Here is a 20283-nt window from a genome sequence, read left to right on the forward strand (position 1 = left end):
TCCTCCTGACTCCAGGACTGGTGGTCTAGATCCTGTGCCACCCTAACTTTTCTCCCCTGGGTCACCTGCCATGCCAGAAATGGCTTCCAGCCCTTTGCACCAAACCAGTTCCCCCCGGAGGTCATTTTCTACCCCCTCTCACCCCACCCCCTTCTAGAAGTGTATAGCCGTTCAAACCACACCAAGATGAAAGTAACAGCTTATTTCCTCCCTCTGCCTGGTGTCAAGAAGCTCCCCTGAGCTGGGGCCTACCCTCTCTGTCACCTTCCTGCAGCCTGTGAGTAGAGCTAAGCCTCTGTGACTTTTGCTCTAGGTTTGGGGTGACTCTTGAATGGATATTATAAATGTCAACCTCCCCTTGTGTCCCCCCCTGACATATTCAGAAAGAAAATGACAGCAGCCAAGCTAGAGAGACCAGAATCAAGCAAATGAAGAATTCCCTCATCAGTCACTGCTTTGTGAGGGTTGGCTTTCTCAAGATGGACAGAGCCAACTCACATTCTGTAGAGACCTGCGACTCCCTGAGAGGAAACTGTCCCCCCGAGGGCCTTGTTTTGTTTTGTTTTGTTTTTTCCTAAGGTCTTTGCAAGGGCTTCAGAATCTGGGAGAGTTTTCCAGAGTTAGGTGCTTCTGATTTTTTCCACACTCACAGCTGAGTCTTTCTGGGCATCATCAATGAAAGGAAAACTCCTTGGCAGGAGGGTAGATTCCAGTCTCCTGGCCACAGGGTTGGCGAGCGAAGAAGAGAGGAAATTCAGAGGCCCAGGAGGTCAACTCAGGGGAATCCCTGAGTTTTCTTTTCACTTCCCAAACCCTCTGCCCCAGTTAGCTCAGGATGAGAAGCCAAAAGAACAGGAGAATAAGACTTTTTTTTCCATGGGTTTCCAAATGGGCCACCTTTCCCAGGACACAATAGGAAGGCAAAAGAGGAAGGAGAAGGGAACCCAGGCTTATAAGGACAGACTGTCTTACAGTTACTCTGCCCTGGTTTTCTTCCTTCCAAAGGCAAGGGAAATTAGAAGGATTGTCCCAAAGATAATTTTCAGTTAGCACTAGAATGTACACTCCAGAAAGACAGGCGGACACTTTACTTATTTTTTTTTTTTGCTGATTTTCATTTCTTTATTTTTCCAACTACAGTTTGCAACAACTAATTTTTTTCACATTTTTCTTCCTCCCTCCCTTCCTTCCCCACCCCCAATGAAAAGCAACGTAATATAGGCTCCACATCTACAACCAATACTAAACACAGACCTACATTAATCTTGTTGTGAAAGAAGAATCACTAGAAAGGAAAAAAAGTGATCTAATTCACAAGACAACATGTTTTAAAAAACTAAAGATAGTAAACTTTGGTCTGCATTTCAATTCCACAGTTCCTGATGCTACACGAGAGGAGAAGAACCAGAAGAACACTGTCCACTCTAATAGCAAGATGGGGGCGATGGTCAACCTTGATGGACTCGCTCATTCCATCAGGGCAACAATCAGGGACAATGTTGGGGTATCTGTGATGGAGAATACCATCTGTATCCAGAGAAAGAACTGTGGGGTTTGAACAAAAACCAAGGACTATTACCTTCAATTTAAAAAAAAATTATCTTATGATATAACTTTGCTATCTCTTATACTTTATTTTTTCCCCCTAAGGATATGATTTCTCTCTCATTACATTCAACTGAGATCAATGTACACTATGGAAAAATGTAAAGACTGACAGCCTGCCTTCTATGGGGGATGGGGTGGGGGGGAGGGAAATGAGATTAGGAGATTAGGAGAAAAATTGTAAAATTCAAAATAAATAAATAAATTTAATAGATGTCATGGTTCCTTCTCTGTATATGGATAGTATTTTCTGGCACAAGTCTTTTAGTATTGTCTTTGATTATTGTACCACAGAAATGATCATGACTTTTTTTTTAATAATCCCCATTTACCCTCCATTTCCTCAGCAAATCAAAAGGATATTGCCCATAGAAGGCGTTTCTCAAAAGTCTAAAGAAGAGGGCAGCTAGATGGTTCAGTGGATAGAGCAACAGCCCTGGAGTCAGGAAGACCTGAGTTCAAATCCACCCTCAGACACCTGATTCTTAGTAGATGTATGACCTTGGGCAAATCACTTAACTCCATAGGGTTGCAAAAAGCAACAGCAAAAAAGTCTATAGAGGAGCAGCTAGATGCCTCAGTGGTTAGAGTATAGATCATGAAGTCAGGAGGATCTGAATTTGAGTTCAACCTCAGACACTAGCTGTGTGAACCTAGACAAGTCACTTAACACCTATAGCCTATCCCAAAACAAATAAACAAAAATCTATAGAATGGGCTTCCCATGTTGTGGGGTGTGGCTTGAGAAATGGGAGAACAAAGCCAATTCCTTGCTTCTTTCCCCCAAAGGTAGATTTCATTAAAGCAAATTGAGTCCTCAATTTAGAGTTAGGAAGTCCTGAGTTCAGAGTTGCTCCAGACATTTATTAACTGTGTGGCTTTGCAGGTCATGACTTCTCTCAGTCTCAGTTTCCTCAGCTGTAGAATGAGGCATTGACTTGCTAACCTTTAAAATCTCTTCCAGCTGTAAACCTCAGTCAATTAATTTTGTTCAGTCATTTTACTCATGTCTTTGACCCCACTGGAGTTTTCTTGGCAAAAATTCTGGAGTGGTTTGTGATTTCCTTTTCCAGATTATTTTACAGATGAGGAAATGAAAGCACACAGAATGAAGTGACCTTCCCAGGGTCACACAGCTAGTAAGTGTCCGAGGCAGGATTTGAACTCAGGTCTTCTTGACTCTATGCAAATCATGTCTGGAAAATGCTTTGAAAACTTTAAAGCATTATATAAATTCCAAATGTTATGATTATTATTACCAGTCTATTTTCCCATCACTCTCACAGAAGTGGCAGTATGGCCTAATGAATAGTGAACTGGACTCAAAGTTAGAAAAACCCAAATTCTGCTCTTGCCTCTGACCCACACTGATTGTGTGACCCTGGGCAACTTGTCAGATCCCAGACAGACCTCTAAGACCATAAGGTGCTGCCCAGCACAGGGAGAGAAAGTCAAGGAACTCCCCAATAGAGGCCAGAGGACTTCCAGGGGTCCCCAGGTCACATTTTGAGAACCACCATATTTAATCATTTAATCCTTATCAACCCCATTTTCCCACTGGTTTACAAAGTAATTTTAGCCATGATGATTTTCTACTTCAAATGAGTCAGGTGGATTTTTTTTTTTACAATTTGCAATTTCCTTCCTCCAGTACAACGTTTTCTGTGTCATCTCACATCTTCCTCTGCCCTCCCCTTGTCATCAGAGAACACTAATACTGGGAGGGCAAGACGAGGTCATTTTATCTGAATTCTTCCTGGTCTGCAGGTATAGCCTTCCCTTCCAGCTCGTCCCTCTTCATTATTTCCAAGCAGAGGCTCTTGGGGGCCAGATAGGGTCACAGACTCTCTCCAGTAGATTCCTCACATCGAATCAAGGAGAAAGTCAATGAGTCCAGAGACATCCACCCTTAAGATCACACAGGAGGTTAGCAGTGAAGCTGAGACCAGAACCCAGGTCCAGTTGCTCCTCAGTTGCTCCACCCAAAGGAGCCTGGAGGGAAGGATTTAGACTAGGAAGAGACATTCAGGGTCCAGTGGAAAGAGCATAGGATTTAAAGACAAAAAGAATCTGAATTTGAATTCCACTTCTATCATTTATTAGTTGGATGACCTTAGGCAAGCCATCCAACCTTTCTGGGACTCAATTTCCTTATCTGTAAAATGGAGGAAAAGGATTCTGATGGCCTCCAAGTTTTCTTTGAGCTTTAAATCTATGCTCCTATGTTCTAGTCAAAATATACAGAAATGGAAACTGAAGGAAATCAATCAAGCAATCAAAAAATATTCATTATTCACCCACTCTTTTACCAGAAACTCTGCTAAGCACTGAAAGGGACTTGCCTGCAGTCATAACTGCTTTGGCCTGGCTACCTTTCATGACTTGGAGGCAAAAAGTTTCCTAGGGGATTGTTGGCTCCGTCAAAACATTATATCATCAAGACATTGAAATTTCCACATTGGGTCGGGAGAGGAGTTGTAAAAAAGGAAACTCCTGAGCAACAGACAGAGACCCAAGGAAACAGCCAGACTGGATGATTTAAGGTCCTATGAATAACTGCCTCATGTCGGCAGAGCATCCTATTTCAAAATCATTTTGGAAGTTTGCAAATTATTGCATTCTGATTTACAGAAAATAAACTTTAAGGTCTCCAGGATGCAGTCTGGCCAGATGAGGCTCCTTCTCTAAGAAAGAAGAGGACAGCACCAAGACAGAAATAGCTAAAATGACTAATAAACACCTCGCCCGCACACCAAAACAGTTTTACTAACCTTTCTCTTCATGCTGAACTAGTTTGCAATCCATCCTCCACTCAAAAGCTGATAGACTTTCCTCACCCAGAGATCTGATCATGTCAGCCTCTTGCTCAAGCAGTTTCAGGGGCTCCCAATTGTCTCTAGGATCAGATACAACCTTCTCCTGTTCCAGCCTTTCCAGAGTACGTGCGTCCTGAGCTATACCTGGCCACTGGACTGAGTGGTAACTTAGTGCAGCTCCCCTTCACTGAAATCCAAGACATTTGCATTGCATGGCATCATTTTCCTGATAAGATGGTCTTCTTCAAGAAAGAAGTACAGACAACAACTTCCCTACATGTGACCAAATCAGGCAGCTTTTGCTACTCTGGGTCAGTGACATTTCATCTCTTACCTTCAAGACTTTTTCCCAGGTCAGCAATACACTCCCTTCTTCCCTGCATCCCATATAATCTCAAATGTCCTCCAAAAGTCATCTCAAGTGCCACCTCCTAGAGGAAGCCTGTGGTGATTGCTAGGGTCCAGCCTTCAGAAATTATATTGTATATAATTTTCTGTGCATAGGTTGACTTAGGTTACTTTAGAATGCAAACTCCCAGAGGGCAAGGATTGATTTTTTTTAATTTTTTTTTTGCCTTTATATCTTCAGTTTCATCACCTACTTCACCTGTAGGAAGAGTTAAATTCAAAGGTCTTTTTCTTTTCTTTTTTAATTTAAGGCAATGAGGTTAAATGACTTGCCCAAGGTCACACAGCTAGGTAATTATTAAGTGTCTGAGTCCGAATTTGAACTCAGGTACTCCTGACTCCAGGGCTGGTGCTCTATCCATTGCACCATCTAAATGCTCCCAAGGTCTTTCTTTCTTAATGTAAATAGGTAGATTTCTCAAGCTCAGAAAATCTCTTCCTCCTTTTGATTTTTAAAACTTAAATACCAACATGGAGGAGCTTAGTTCAGTCTACTGCCCAGGTGGAACTGGTGAGGGAGGGGACAGGTGGACTACATGTGTGTGATCATCAAGGTCTTCTGGACAGGGGGCATCTGGGTAGCTAAAGCACAGCCAATCACACGTCCTGCTATAACCACTGCTTTGGGTTAAAACACCATCAGTAGGGGGGAAGCCAGGTGGTGCAGTGGATAGAGCACTGCCCCGGAGTCAGGAGGACCCAAGTTTGAATCCAGTCTTAGACACTTAATACTTAACTGTGTGACCTTGAGCAAGTCACTTAACCCCATTGTCTTGCAAAAAAAAATTTTACAAAACCACATCATCAGTGGGTAAGATCCTTGTATAGGGGTGGGGTAGGAGGGGGTGGGGTGGTGTATAGCTCTTCCTCAGATTCAAATTAATTGTTATATATCATTCATTCATTCATTTAAGTGAATCTTCAAACTGGGTCTCTACCAAGGAATTCTGTGTCTTGGGGCAGCAAGGACCTGTGTTCAAATTTCATCTCTGATAATTATTACTCAGATGATTTGGGGCAAAGGGTTTTGATTCCCCCTAGATGTCAGAGGACATACTAGTCTTCTGTCGCGTTGCTTAGAGTTCCAAGATGAGCTTGATTCATCAGTGAATTGTTAACAAGTGGCCTATTGGACTCTATTGAGGTGACCCCATCCATCTACCTTCACCGTCTTGAGACATCCTATCCGTCCACACTACCACTTCCATCCCTGGTCCTCTACCTCTGTTTTGGGATCAGTGATCAAATCAAAACCACCCTTGCTTTGGGTAACAACATAACAAAGATCATTTCCTTGGCCACTTTTCCTCTGAATGTGACCCTAGGAAGATCACTTGACCTCTGTGTGCATTCATTTTCCTTCTCTGTAAAATGAGGGGTTTGGACTAGGGAGCCTTGGAGGCCCCCTCCAATTTTAGACCTCAGAGTCTATGATTTTTCCTATTAGAATGTAAGCCCCTTGAGGGTAGGGGCTTTCACTTTCATCTTTGTATGCTCACTATCGAATAGAGTGCCTGACACATAGTAGGTCCTTAATAATTATTCTTTCTTCATTCATTATTCCCCCACCCCCAGGCCTGCCTACCCTAGGATCATACAGTTAAAGAACGCCACAGAATCTTAGAATGCAATATCGAATGGTAAGAGCCGGAAGGTCCTTTGGGATCATCTAGTGCAAAGCTTTCATTTCATTGAATTATAACCCAAGTTGCCATGGCAATGCAACCTTAGAATCCACCAGTCATTGATATTTTGAGGCTGAGATTTCTGGGAAGATCTTTTCAAAGATAATGAGACCATTTTATGAGAATTTCTGTGGGAAGAAAACACTGGAAGGGATTGAACTAATTGGGGTATGGAGTTCAGAGTTCACCTTCTATCTTGGGACCTTGCAACCATGTGCCATTGGGCCCAGGGGTTCAGGTTCCTAATTTCTCCTCCAAAGAGAGACTGATGGGGGGGGGGTCCCAATTAATTACCCTCCCCAACATTCAGATCTCTCAGTGTCCTTCCTGGATTCTTACTAAAACTCGGGAATACTAGCTATGACTTAATTACTGACTCTGCTAGCCCTATGTCTTCCATAGTCCCTCTGCTGCCTCTAATTTCGCACAAAGATTTTAGTCTTCTAGTTGCCCGTTATCAATGCCCACTGCTCCAAATCTGCTTGGGACTATCCTTGCCCTTTATGTTTAAGTGGGAATTCCAGTCTACCTAGGAGCTTAATTACTTAATTACTTACTGGGATCCTCTTTGATATCCAAAAGCCCTCCTTAACAGGCACAGTTACAACTTAAATATAAGGGCTGGCCTTGGTGGTGGTGCCAACTCTTTCCTTGGGGCAACTTCTAAAGATTTTTTTTCTCTCTTCTTTCTTCTTCCCTTCCTTTATAAATGAGAACATATCAGATCCTTCTTTGCTAGAGTATCTCCCAACTCTCCGCCCTTTCTACCATCCTGCTGCCCAATAAAATGTCCATTTGCATATGTCTTTTGAATTGTTTATCAGAACTTCTATGCTGGTATACCTCATCAAGATTAAGAACCTATAGGGGAGGGGCAGCTAGGTGGCACAGTGGATAGAGCACTGGCCCTGGAGTCAGGAGTACCTGAGTTCAAATCCAGCCTCAGACACTTAATAATGACCTAGCTGTGTGGCCTTGGGCAAGCCACTTAGCCCCACTGCCTTGCAAAAACCTAAAAAAAAAAAAAAAGATTAAGAACCCTGAATACTATTGTGGTCAATGGGCTGGTGGAGCCCACCTTGGTGAGGTGATACAAGTGCCCCCTCAGAAAACATTAAGACCATTTCCTCCAAATTGGAAAAGGAAACAACTAGGGTTAACTCTATTCCAGTCTTCTAGAGTTTTCCTTGACTCTTCCCTTATTTTTAATTTGCCCTTCAGTGGAATAAACTATAGAACCACATATTGTCAGAATTGGAAGATACCCTAGAGAAGCCCCCTCATTAGAATATAAGTTCTACTGATAAATAGAAGTGTGAATAGTATAGTTTTATACATTTACATATTTGTGGCCAATGATAGTCTTCTCTAGATAGGGTAGGAAGGAAGGGAGAAAAAAGTACACAGAAGAGGACAAAAGAAGGAAGCACAGAAAAACAGGATAAATTTGAAAACTATACAATATTTAGGACATAGTTTTTTTTTTTAAGTAAACAGTGTGAAACAGAAATTCATGATTTTATATTGTATCTTTTTTTTTTTAGGATTTTTTGCAAGGCAAATAGGGTTAAGTGGCTTGCCCAAGGCCACACAGCTAGGTCATTATTAAGTGTCTGAGACCGGATTTGAATCCAGGTCCTCCTGACTCCAGGGCCGGTGCTTCATCCACTGTGCCACCTAGCCGCCCCTGTTGTATCTTTTTATGTTGTGTTTTGTACATAGAAATGTTCTTTTTTTGTCTTTTTTGTATTTGAGGTCAAAAATGAAAAAAATTAAGGATTTAAGTTCTAGAAGACATAGACTTTATTTTTTATATTTTTTTATTTATTTAAGGCAATGGAGTTAAGTGACTTGCCCAAGGTCATATTAGGCAATTATTAAGTGTCTGAGGTTGGATTCGAACTCAGGTCCTCCTGACTCCAGGTCTGGCGTTCTATCCACTGTGCCACCTAGACTTTATTTTTGTCTATATCTGTTGTATATAGAGAGAGAGGTGATTTTGTTTTTGATGGGAATACAGAAGAAAGATAGATAAGATGAATACATGGACGAGGGCAAAGGTCACTGATTCTGAAGCCCTTTCAGGATGATTAGAAAAGCAATCAGAGGCATTATGGAGGTTAAAAGGAATCTTGCCATTCTAATTCCATGCAGCATCTTTTCCTAAGTGGCATTTCTGTAATGGTTTGAAGGGATGCAATCACAGGTATGAAAGAAGTTCTAAGGGATTTTCTAACCCCAAGTCATTTAGGAGAATAGGATTCATTCCAGATCCAACAAGAGGAAAAGCAAGTCAAAGAATGGATTGCTATAACTTGAGTGCTTCTGAGAAAGCTTAGCCTCTCCCTTATGGGAGAAGTTACCTAGCATTTGTACTCTAGCACATGGTATCAAAGAAAAGAGGATGCATAGTTGGAGAAAATGGTAGCATAGCACCGGCCCTGGAGGCAGGAGTACCTGGGTTCAAATCCGGTCTCAGACACTTAATAATGACCTAGCTGTGTGGCCTTGGGCAAGCCACTTAACCCCATTTGCCTTGCAAAACTCTAACAAAAAAAGAGAAAAAAAAAAGAAAAGAAAATGGTAGCATAGAAGAACTCAGGTCCAGTAGTGGACTGAAGAAAAATGTGACAGACAGAACAGAACAGCACTGGACATCAACCCATTAGACAAAACAGCTCTCCTGATGTCTTCCCTAGAGAACATCAATACCTCTGAGCTAGATGGCTCGGCCCTAGAGTCAGGGAGAACCTGAGTTCAAATCCAGCCTCAGACACTTGCTAGCTGTGTGACCTTGGGCAAGTCACTTAACCCTGATTGCCTCATATCCAGGGCTATCTCCAGTCATCCTGATTCCTATCTGGCCATTGGACCCAGATGGTCTGGAGGAGAAAGTGAGGCTGGTGACTCAATACTTAGTTCAGTATTACCCTCTCTCAAATCCAATTCACATGCTTGTCAAGGCATCACCTCCCTGATGTCACGGTCTTCTTCAAAAAACGAAGGACAAACAAACATCTCTTCTCATGTCATCACCTAGTGATAGAATTTACTGGCAAATATATGTCCTGCTAAGGGATACTAATGAGCCTTGGCCCTTACCCTTGGTGTGTTAACCTATGAGAGAAAGAATCTCTGTGATTATGAAGGAATTCTTTCCGGTCACCTATCTTGTTATACCATTGAATTAAATGTCTTTGTTTTGAACTAATATGTCCTCAATGGTAGGGAGTAGGAGCTTGGTTGACTACATTTTGCAGTGAATACTCCAATAGGCCTTGAATACAAGATGGTATTCTAGGGAAATACAGTATGTAAGTGGTAGGGAAGGAGGGGGTAATCTGGGTAATAGAGTTGAATTAAATTATATCGTCAATACTAAGCTTCTCATTTTGCAAATGAGGAAACTGAGACTCAGTTTCTATTAAACCAGAAAGGAGGGAAAAAACTCTAGATTACACATTAAAACAATGATGGATGTATCCAAATTTCCTGATGCTCAGTTCCTCATCCTTTTCATTGTGCCACATTTCTTGCTCTCCTGCCCCACCAACATGTACATTCTGTGACTTGGTAGAGTGAAAAGACACTGGCTTGTGTGTCAAAAGACCTAGATTCAAATCTCAGACTTTCCATTTACTAGTCATGTGACCTCAAGCTAGTCATAACCTTTCTGGACCTCAATATTCTCATAGGATTAAACTCCAAATAAATGACCTTCTGTGTCATTCTTGCAGCCAGTACTTAATAAATATTTATTGTTGACAATCAGAACTGGTGTAAACCAATCTATATACTCTTAGATCTAAAAACAGAAGGAACCTCAAAAGCAGTCTTTTCATTCACAGATGTGACCTTCTTCATTTTCTAGCACTCATTGAAACTTGGCATGCATCACCATCTTTTCACTCATACCCTGGACTTGTTCCCCACGACCACTCCCAGTCTCTTCCTTGTCTTGTCTACTCTCTTCTCCTTGGGATTCATTCAAAACATAATTATCCTCCAATCAGGATTCTGGTACCAGATCACTTTTCTTCCTTCCTTCCTTTCCTCAAGGAGCTCAGTGCCCACCTTTCTTTCTACTCCAGTTTTCATTTTAGGAATTTCAATACACAAATTGAGAAACTCTCAACAAATACTCTGTCTTCCAGTTTCTCAATTCATTCAGTTTCCATGACTTACTCCACTCAGAGATGGTCATAACCTTGATATTGCCATCACTCACAATGTTCTACTTCCATGTTCAGGAACTCTGAAATTCCTTTATCTGGTCACAATTTGTGGTCATTCCATCTTTTCCTCTGCCTTGGGATTCCTAACCCTGTTCTTCATCCTCCTTTGGACATCCAACCCCTTAATCATTCAGTTCTTTCCAGATCATCATCCCTGAACAGGCTACACTTTCCTCTCTTGTTTATCTCCACTCTTAATGAACCATTTAGAATCTCCATTATCCTTTAAGCCCAGTCCCTTGCCCTGACAAGTCCAAGCTTGGATTATTCCCATCGCCAGCTACTACTTCCCCTATTCGCATGCTGCTAAATGAAACTGGAGAAAATTGCAATACCTTGCTCATTGGGTCCACCATATTTTTATATGCATAATCTCAACCCATTGAAGCAAGACAATCTTTTGTTGCTGTTATTATTTGACTGTTTCCTTCGTGTCTAAACGCTCCTCAATCACATTTGAAGTTTTCTTAACAAGTATTCTGGAGTGGTTTGTCATTTCCTTATCCAATTCATTTTACAGATGAGAAACTGAGGCAAAGGAGTTAAATGACTTGCCCAAGGTCACATAGCCTGTTATGTGAATTTGAGCTCAGGAAAATGAGTCTTCCTGATTTCAGGCCTGGAGCTCTACTGCACTAAGGCTCCACTTAGCTGCCTCTGCAATCTTTTAACATCTCCCTAATCCACTCACTCTCTCATTCACCACAGCAGGTCTTCCAAACTTTTTCATTCCTCCTCAGTACTCCTGTGGCTCGCCCTTCCCCTCTCCTCTGATAGCTTTGTCTCACATTTCAATGATGGAAATTGAGATTCAATTAAATTTGCTGAGAACTCTCTTCTCCCCTCCTCCACATCTCTCATCACCCAGATGTTCTGCCTCATCTGTCTCACATGATGAAGTGACCGTTTTCCTTGCCTTAGTGGACCCTTCTACATTCCCAAATCATCCCTTTCTGTACTCTCTGTCTTCCCCATTCTCTCACTAATTTTCAGTCTCTGATTGTTTTCAGTCTCCCTGTCCGCTGGTTGCTTTCCTGCTGTCTGCAAACAGGTTTAGGTCTCCTTCATCTTAAAAACTCCTCTCCCTGTTTAATATCATCCTAGATTTCTCTTCCCTTTAGAAGCTGAACTTCCTTGAGAAAATTATATGCAACCTGCCTCCACTTCTTTCCCTCTCATTTCCCTGCAGTCTGGCTTCTGATCTCATGATTCAACTGAAACTGCTCTCTCCAGAGTTACCACTACTCTCTTAACTGCCAGATCCAATGGTCTTTTCTTAACACTCATCCTTCTTGAGCTCTCTGAAGTCTTTGCCACTATTTCCTTTCTCCTCTCTAGGTTTTCAAGGCAATTCTCTTTAGTTCTCCTCCTATCTCTCTGATTACCCCCAATATCCATTTCTGGGACTTTACCCGGATCATGCCCACTAAGGTAGTCCTTTTATCCTCAGTTCTTTTATTTTTCTCCCACATTCATTTGATTCCATTATCATCTTTATGTAGCTGATCTGAGAATACTAACCAGTCCTAAAATCTCTCTCCTGACTTCCATTCTCATACGTCCAACTGATTATTGGAATCTCTCTCTCTCTCTCTCTCTCTCTCTCTCTCTCTCTCTCTCTCTCTCTCTCTCTCTCTCTCTCTCTCCTTCCCTCCCTCTCCATATAGATAGATAGACAAGATAGACATGTGTGTATATGTCATTTCAATCTAGATGATCCATCTTCAAGTCGATATGTTTGAATTCATTACCCTCCCTTGCCTCCACCCAGAACTTCCCTATTATATATTCAAGGTCACCATTACCTTCTTAAACTTTCTACCCTCAACTCATCTTCTCTGTTGCTTTCAAGGGCACCATCATCCTCCTAATCACCTAGACTTGCCACCTAGGTGCCATCTTTGATTCCTCACTCGCATTCTCCTTTCACATCTAATCTGTGTATATGTCCTTCAGAATATTGCTTAGATACATCTCTTTCTCTCCTCTAGTACAGACCTCCATCAATTCATACCTGGATTATTAGAACAGCTTTCTGCTTAGTCTCTTTGCCCCAGGTTCTCCTCACTCCAGTTCATCCTTCACTTAGGAATAAAAGTGTTCTCCCTAATACACAGTTCTGACCATGTCATTTCCCTACTCAATAAATTCCAATGGTTCCCTCTTATCTCCAAGATCAAATATAAAACCCTCTGATTTTCCATCCAGCCCCCTACCTACTTTTCTGACTTTTTTCTGCTTGACTCTTCTCCATGGATGCCTCCACCTAGTGATGTTGGTCTCCTGATGGTTCCTCTCCCAGGATACTCTTTTCATTGCCTTTTCACTGACTGGCCCCCATACTTGGAATGTTCTCCTTTCCCACTTCCCCCAAGACACAGTTCCACATCTACCTTCGAATGGATGAGAATCCTTTCCATCCAATCCAATGCTCTTGTCTTTGGTCAGAGATCACCATGTACTTGTGGCTGTTTGCACCCTATCTTTCTCATTTTCATGTGAGCTCCTGGAGGGGTGGAACTATTTTTGCCTTTCTTCATATCCCTCTGGCTTAGCAAAAGTAAGGGCATATGGTAAGAGTTCACTCAGTGCTTTTGGATTGACTTGAGTGACCTGTCAGGGTCACATAATTAATCCTACATCTTCTGACTTCAAAGCCAATGGTTTTGCTAGTTCTCAATCTGCCTCAAAGGAGCTAGATAGCCTCTGAATTTCCTAAAGTGAATCCTATCAATTTTCCAACATGAAACTTAATAAAAAAAAAAAACTTGAGGAAATGCTATAAATGATGTAGCTCATGATCACACAGAGTGTTAAAATTTGCAAAACACTTTACACAGATGATATTGCTGGATCTTTATGAGAACCACATCAGATAGGTGCTACTATCTTTTTCAGAAATGAGGCAATGGATGCTCCTCTAAATGGATGCTCCTTTACTAGTTAGTAAATGGCTGAAAAGGCATTTGAGGAACCCTCATCTTTTTGGCTCTAAGTCTCCAATAGAGTAGACCTCCTGGTAGTTACTAGATTCAAAACCCCTCAATTTCTCCTTGGGTCTCCTCGGCAGATTCAGATTCATGGCATCACAGAACTGGAGCAATGGGGAAAGTTGGTCATTCCCAATGGTAAGTGAAAAAGAGGGTGGCATGAGGTCAAATGTCGACTGCTCCACTTATCATCTTCATGAGCTTGGGTTTCATCATCTGTAAAATGGGGGTAATAACAGGACCTGTCATATAAGATTCCACAAAGGCTTGGACTACCTGGCTTTTGAGATCCCGTTGAGCTCCAAATCTGTGATTTAGTCTTTCTGTACAGGACACTCTCTGCTGGAATATCCAGAAGATAGTCTTCACAAGTGAGACATCTGCCCTAGCCTGTGAGGACTAGGGAAGGAGGATAGACATTCAGGAGGAAGCCCCAGGAAAGGTCTGTTGTAACTTAAAGTTGCTTCCCAGGACATGTGAATGCACATGTGGACATATATTGTATGTGTGTCCATACAACCCACGTACGTGTTCACATGTATTTCTGTGCAGCATGGGAAACTGGGGGTGGAAGGGAAGGGTGAAAGAGAGACATCCCAGACAGCTTTGTCTCCAGGTGGCAGGAGGCAGGCGGCCCCTGGGGACAGGGGTGGATGATGGAATAGCACGTCCGCGCACATTGGTCCCATCACGAGGAGTCACTGAGTGGTCAGCTCTCTTGGGACAGAAGCCTAGGTCTCCTTTATCCCTAGGAACATGGGGCCCCTTCCAGTCTGTCCCCGCTTTCTGACCCAAAGAAAGATTCCATCTGGAAACTGGGTGTCCCTCCTTGAGAGTTCCCAGCCCTGTTCGTGTTGACAGAGTGGTCTCTACTGTTTATGGGAAACTTAGACGTAAAATCACCCAGGCCAGGAGGGGAAGGAGAAGAGGGAAGACTCAAATGGTAGGTCCAGAGAGCTTGGCCCCTGAAGCTTTCACACGCTTCTCCAGAGCTTTGAGTTGATACTACCAGGAGCTCAGTCTTCCTCAGCACTGGGTCCCCTCCCCCTGTCTAACAATATACTGTCCAATCCCTTCTCTGTAAAGAGAGCTGCTCATCTGATCATAGTTGTTACTAGAATATCCAGTTACTATATAAGAGGCATCATTGCAAAATGGAAAGAGTAGTGGTCTAAGACCAGGTTCTAAGTTTAGCTCTACTGCTATAGGTGATCTTGTTCAAGTCAGTTGAGACTCAGTTTCCTCATTTGTAAAAGGGGGGAGTTGGATTAGGTGATCTCTAAAATCCCTTTCTGCTCTAAAGCTATCATCCTATGATGAGTCTAAGATTATAATGAATTAATGATTATGTGGTTCTTTACACGTTTGATTTCATTTGACATAAGCAACCAGCCTGAGAATTATGTGCTAATGTCATCTTGCTTTGGTCATCCAGCTGGTACATATCAGAGATGAGATTCACACTCCGGTAATGCAGTCACCATGACCATTGTGTTGACATCAGGTTGTTTGGGTTTTTTTAAGACAAATTTTTAAAACTAAATATTTTATTGGAAGTAATCTTGAGCATCAATACAAAGAGTTAAACTTCTTTGATAACTTTTAACCAATTTTGTAGCAAAGTATTGTAATACACTTTTCGATCTCTCCCTGTCACTATTAGAATTCTTTGTCTCTTTTCTCTTTTATTTATTTTTACTTTCATTATTTACTATGATTCATTTTCTTTTTTCTTCTTTTTTTTAATTTTTTTTTTGCAAGGCAACAAGGTTAATGGCTTGCCCAAGGCCACCCAGCTAGGCAATTATTACGTGTCCGAGGCTGGATTTGAACTCAGGTCCACCTGATTCCAGGGCCAGTGCTCTATCCACTGCACCACCTAGCCGCCCCCAATTCATTTTCTCATGTCATTTTTATTTGGAATTTAGCAAACAATAACGAAATGAATTCCTCTGTGTGTATACACAGCCGTCACATCTCTCACAACCAGGCTTCCATTCTTCCCATTCTCTTTCCCTTTCCCTTCCCCTCTCCCCCATACTCTTGACATTATTTCATAACCATCTTTCTGGATTTCTTTGAATTCCTGTATTCCTTTGTATTTTTAATACTAGTCCATTGTAATTGTATTCTAATATTCCCTTACATTCAATGCCACCATTTATTATACCTTCTTATGTTGTTGGACACAAATGACTTCCAATGGTTTACAATTCAGATATAATCTGAACAAATAATTCTCTTTCATTTTTGATGATGCTGTCAGGGAATATTCCTGATATTGGAATTATTAAATTAGAAGCTAAGCTTTTTTTCCTGGTATTTTAACTGTTCATTGTCAGACCCATGTCTGAAAATATTCTATACTGTTGCAATTCTACCACCAACATATGAGTGCACCTATCTCCACCACCCTGTTGATGTGGAACCGGTTTTTTGCTTTGCATTAATTTTGGTTTGTGGTAGTATCTCCAAGTTGTTTGGGTTGACATTCCTTTAACTACTGATGTCGTTGAGTATCTTCCCCGAGTGGATCTAAATTATTATTTGTGTTTCCTCCTTTGAAAATTCCTATCTTTTGATCATAAATATTTTATGGGCACGATGTCTGAGAAAGGGTTTGGTTCTGTCTTTGAGACACAGTAACTCATTACTAGAACTCCAAAGGAAACTTGCTTATTGGTAGTGGGTGGTGTAATAGGAGCAAATGGGGCTTTTGTAGGATTTGACTCTGGCCAGTTGTGCCCATGTAGGGATTTATAGAATGGATTTTGGCAGGGGTGAGGTTAAGCAATAACTTGTGGTTTTAATTAGGGAAGTACCCACTTCTAATTATACCCCCATCCTTTATTCCTGCCCTGTGATCATTAGCCCATTGAAACTTATTGAGTCATTAGGAAGGGTTATATTTCTAAGACAACTTCTCCTTGAGGTTCCAAGAAGACCCTGAAATTTTTTCCTAGAAGAAATTTTTGGTGCTTTACTCTGGCAGGAATCAAATTGGTCTGGCCTGGAATAGCTCTCATTAATAGGAGATGCCCTTCATAATAAAACCAGCTAAGACCATCTCTCTTTTTTCTTCCAGCTCTCTTGTACTTAGGATAGAGTAGGCACTTAATAAATGTTAGCCAACTAGCTACCCACAAATACAGACAAACAGATTTCCAAGCAAGGGTCTCCACCCTCCTGGGAAACACAGATGAGTGGCTGGATGCTGGACTAAGATGTGAATGGCTACATTTAGAGAGTTCCCATTGGATCACATAAGTGGATAATAAAGAGAATTCTCGCAATACTGGCAAGAAATTCAGTAGTTCTCCCAGATCCGTGAATATTTGCAGGGGCTGGCAAAGACTCTCAGCCTCATATGAGCAAAGGAAGGTCATCGGCTCAGATCACTGGTATCAGTGACTGTTGGCCAATGGTCTTCATGGGCTAACATCTGGATACTGAAGGGGATAGCTCATCTAATAAAGGGGAAGAGGAATACGCATTTATTAAGCACCTGCTGTATACTAGGCACTCTGCTATGCATTTTATAAATCTTACCACAACCACTCTGGGACATAGATATTATCTTTAATTCCCATTATACAGGGAAGGAAACTGAGGCTAACTGAAGTTGAGAGATTTTCCCAGTGTCACACAGCTAATAAATATATGTGGTTGGATTTAAACTCCAGGCCTGGTACTCTATCCATGGCAATACTCAGCTACTTCCAAGAAAGAGGACCTTTTCCATCCCTGTGACTTTTGCCGCCTCCTCTCCCTCTTCCTGCCTCTGTGTATTTGGGATGGCATGTTTGGCTATCTCCCTCCTCTGCATGTCCTTGTGCTAAGTTTACTGCCTAACAACCACACAGGCAAGGAGGAAGAAGAGGCAGAAGTTAGTAAATGAATACATTCACTAAAGCATTTTCAACAACATCATAAGTTCCTGAGGTCAACAATCATGTCTACTTCTTGCCTTTCCCTCTACCCCAACACCTACTACACTGTTCTGCATATTTTCATTATTATTGGTGTTCAGTCATTTCAATCATGTCTGACTCTTCATCAACCCATTTGGGTCTTTTTTTTTAGGGTTTTTTTTTTTTGCAAGGCAAATGGGGCTAAGTGGCTTGCCCAAGGCCACACAGATAGGTAATTATTAAGTGTCTGAGGCCGGATTTAAACTCAGGTACTCCTGACTCCAGGGCTGTTGCTCTATCCACTGCACCACCTAGCCACCCCCTTTGGGGCTTTCTTGCTTAAAGATATTGAAGTGGTTTGCCATTTCCTTCTCCAGTTCATTTTACAGATGAGGAAACTGAGGTAACCATGATGAATTGATTTACCTAAGGTCACACAGGTCTCTGAAGCTGGATTTAAATGCAGGAAGATGCCCACTTTGCCTATAATGAGCACTTAATAAGATACTATTGATAAAATGATCAAATTTGACTGTGAGAGAGAAATGAGGAAATGCATCTCCCTCCATCTTTTACAGAAGTGGCAAATTAAGGACAAAAAATATTAAATATACTGTCATTCTCAGCTAAAGTATTGGTTAGATTTTTTTTAAAAAAATTTGAGAATAGTCATATTTACAAAATAAATGATATAATAAAATCTGAAATTCCAAAATTCCAAAAAAATAAATTTTATTTTATGAGTATATTTTCTTCCTTTTTTAAATTGCCAGCAGATTTGGCCATAGCTCAGAGTTGTTTGGGCCATAATTTCATTCACACTATCATGAAGACCTTCCCCTTGAATCTGAGCATATGAGTTACAAATCTGTTCTGTGCTTTTCCATTCATCTCTCCCAACAGCAGGAGGAAGGTTTAACCTACCATTCCTCCTTTCTGCACAATCTAGGCAAAAAGTTTTGATCAGAAGAGTAGTATTAATGAATCACTACATGTAACTGGCTAGGCAGTTTCCAGTATGAGTCCATCTCTTTTCCTGGCTTTTCTACACATGTACCAGCATGCCTTCATGATACACCTGCCTTTTCTGTTGTTCTGTGGTCAGTGGACACTGCAGATTGGCTCTGGTGGACAAATTCTTCCATGTCTCTTACTCCTGTGATCATCCCACTTCCTTTATGTTGGTTAGTTTTGCTGAACTGCTCACCACTTTTTCTATTTTTAGTTACAGGGGAGAGTTTTCTCAGTGAGGAGGAAGGATATATTTGAAAATAAAAGTGGAATAAAGACAAAAGGTATCAATAAAACTTTTAAAATAATTGTTGACCCAATAAAATGTTTGCAAAAAAGAATGGTTTACTAATAGATGTATCTCAGTTTCTTCATCCATAAAATGGGAATGGCTGTTAGATAACAGAGTATGTGAAGGGAGATAAAAAAAATAAGAAGACTAGAAAGACAGGAATAGGCTAGGTTAAGAAGAACATTAAATGCCAAACAATGAATTTCCTACTTTATCCTGGAAGTAATACAAAGTTCATTGAGCAGATGAGCGACATTCTCAGACACGTGATTTAGAAAAATAATTTTGACCAACCCAGTGTCAAAAGTGGCCATCCAAACGATTTTTACAACTAGTATTTCTGACAAAGAACTCATTTCTAAAATATACAGAGAACTGGTCAAATTTTCAAAAAAAACAATCCATTCTCCAATTGACAAATGATCAAAGGATATACAAAAGCAATTTACAGATGAGGAAATCAAAGCAATCCATAGTCATATGAAAAACTGCTCTAAATCATGACTTATTAGAGAAATGCAAATTAAAGCATCTCTGAGCTACCACCTCACACCTCTCAGACTGGTCAATATGACCAGAAAGGATAATGATCATTGTTGGAAAGATTGTGGGAAATCTGGGACACTAATACATTGTTGGTGGAGCTGTGAACTCATCCAACCTTTCTGGAGAAAAAATTGGAATTATGCCCAAAAAGCAACAAAAATGTGCATCCCCTTTGGTCCAGCAATACCACTCCTGGGTCTATGCCCTGAAGAGATGATGAAAAGGGGTAAAAACATCACTTGTACAAAAATATTCATAGCAGCCCTGTTGGTGGTGGCAAAGAATTGGAAATTAAGTGAATGTCCTTCAACTGGGGAATAGCTTAACAAACTGTGGTATATGTATGTCATGGAACACTATTGTTCTATTAGAAACCAGGAGGGATGAGAATTCAGGGAAACCTGGAAGGATTTGCATGAACTGATGCTGAGAGAGATGAGCAGAACCAGAAGAACATTGTACACCTTAACAGCAACATGGGGGCAATGATCAATCTTAATAGACTTGCTCATTTCATCAGTGCAACAATCAGGGACAATTTGGGGGTATCTGAGATGGAGAATACCATCTGTATCCAGAGAAAGAATAGTGGAATTTGAACAAAGACTAAAGACTATTTAATTAAAAAAAACATTATCTTATTATGTAATTTTGCTATCTCATACTTTATTTTTGTTCCTTAAGGATATGATTTCTCTCTCATCACATTCAACTTAGATCAATGTATACCATGGAAACAATGTAAAGACTAATAGACTGCCTTCTGTGGGGGGTGGGGGGAGGG

The 20283-nt window shown here is 41.1% G+C and overlaps 1 long non-coding RNA gene across 2 annotated transcripts in view; it reads right to left on the reverse strand.

The window, feature by feature from the left end:
- Positions 1 to 20283, reverse strand: part of LOC141488852 (uncharacterized) — a 49562-nt gene that overhangs the window by 27514 nt on the left and 1765 nt on the right. The window contains exon 1 of one of the 2 annotated variants that reach the window (XR_012468825.1): positions 4377 to 4860. The exons of the other annotated variant lie outside the window; for it this stretch is intronic. This is a non-coding gene — a long non-coding RNA (uncharacterized LOC141488852). Of the gene's footprint in view, positions 1 to 4376; positions 4861 to 20283 lie in introns of those variants that run through there. 2 annotated transcript variants of the gene reach the window in all.

This window comes from Macrotis lagotis, chromosome 5 (genome assembly GCF_037893015.1).
Source record: "Macrotis lagotis isolate mMagLag1 chromosome 5, bilby.v1.9.chrom.fasta, whole genome shotgun sequence".
In the NCBI taxonomy this organism is placed as follows: Eukaryota; Metazoa; Chordata; class Mammalia; order Peramelemorphia; family Peramelidae; genus Macrotis; species Macrotis lagotis.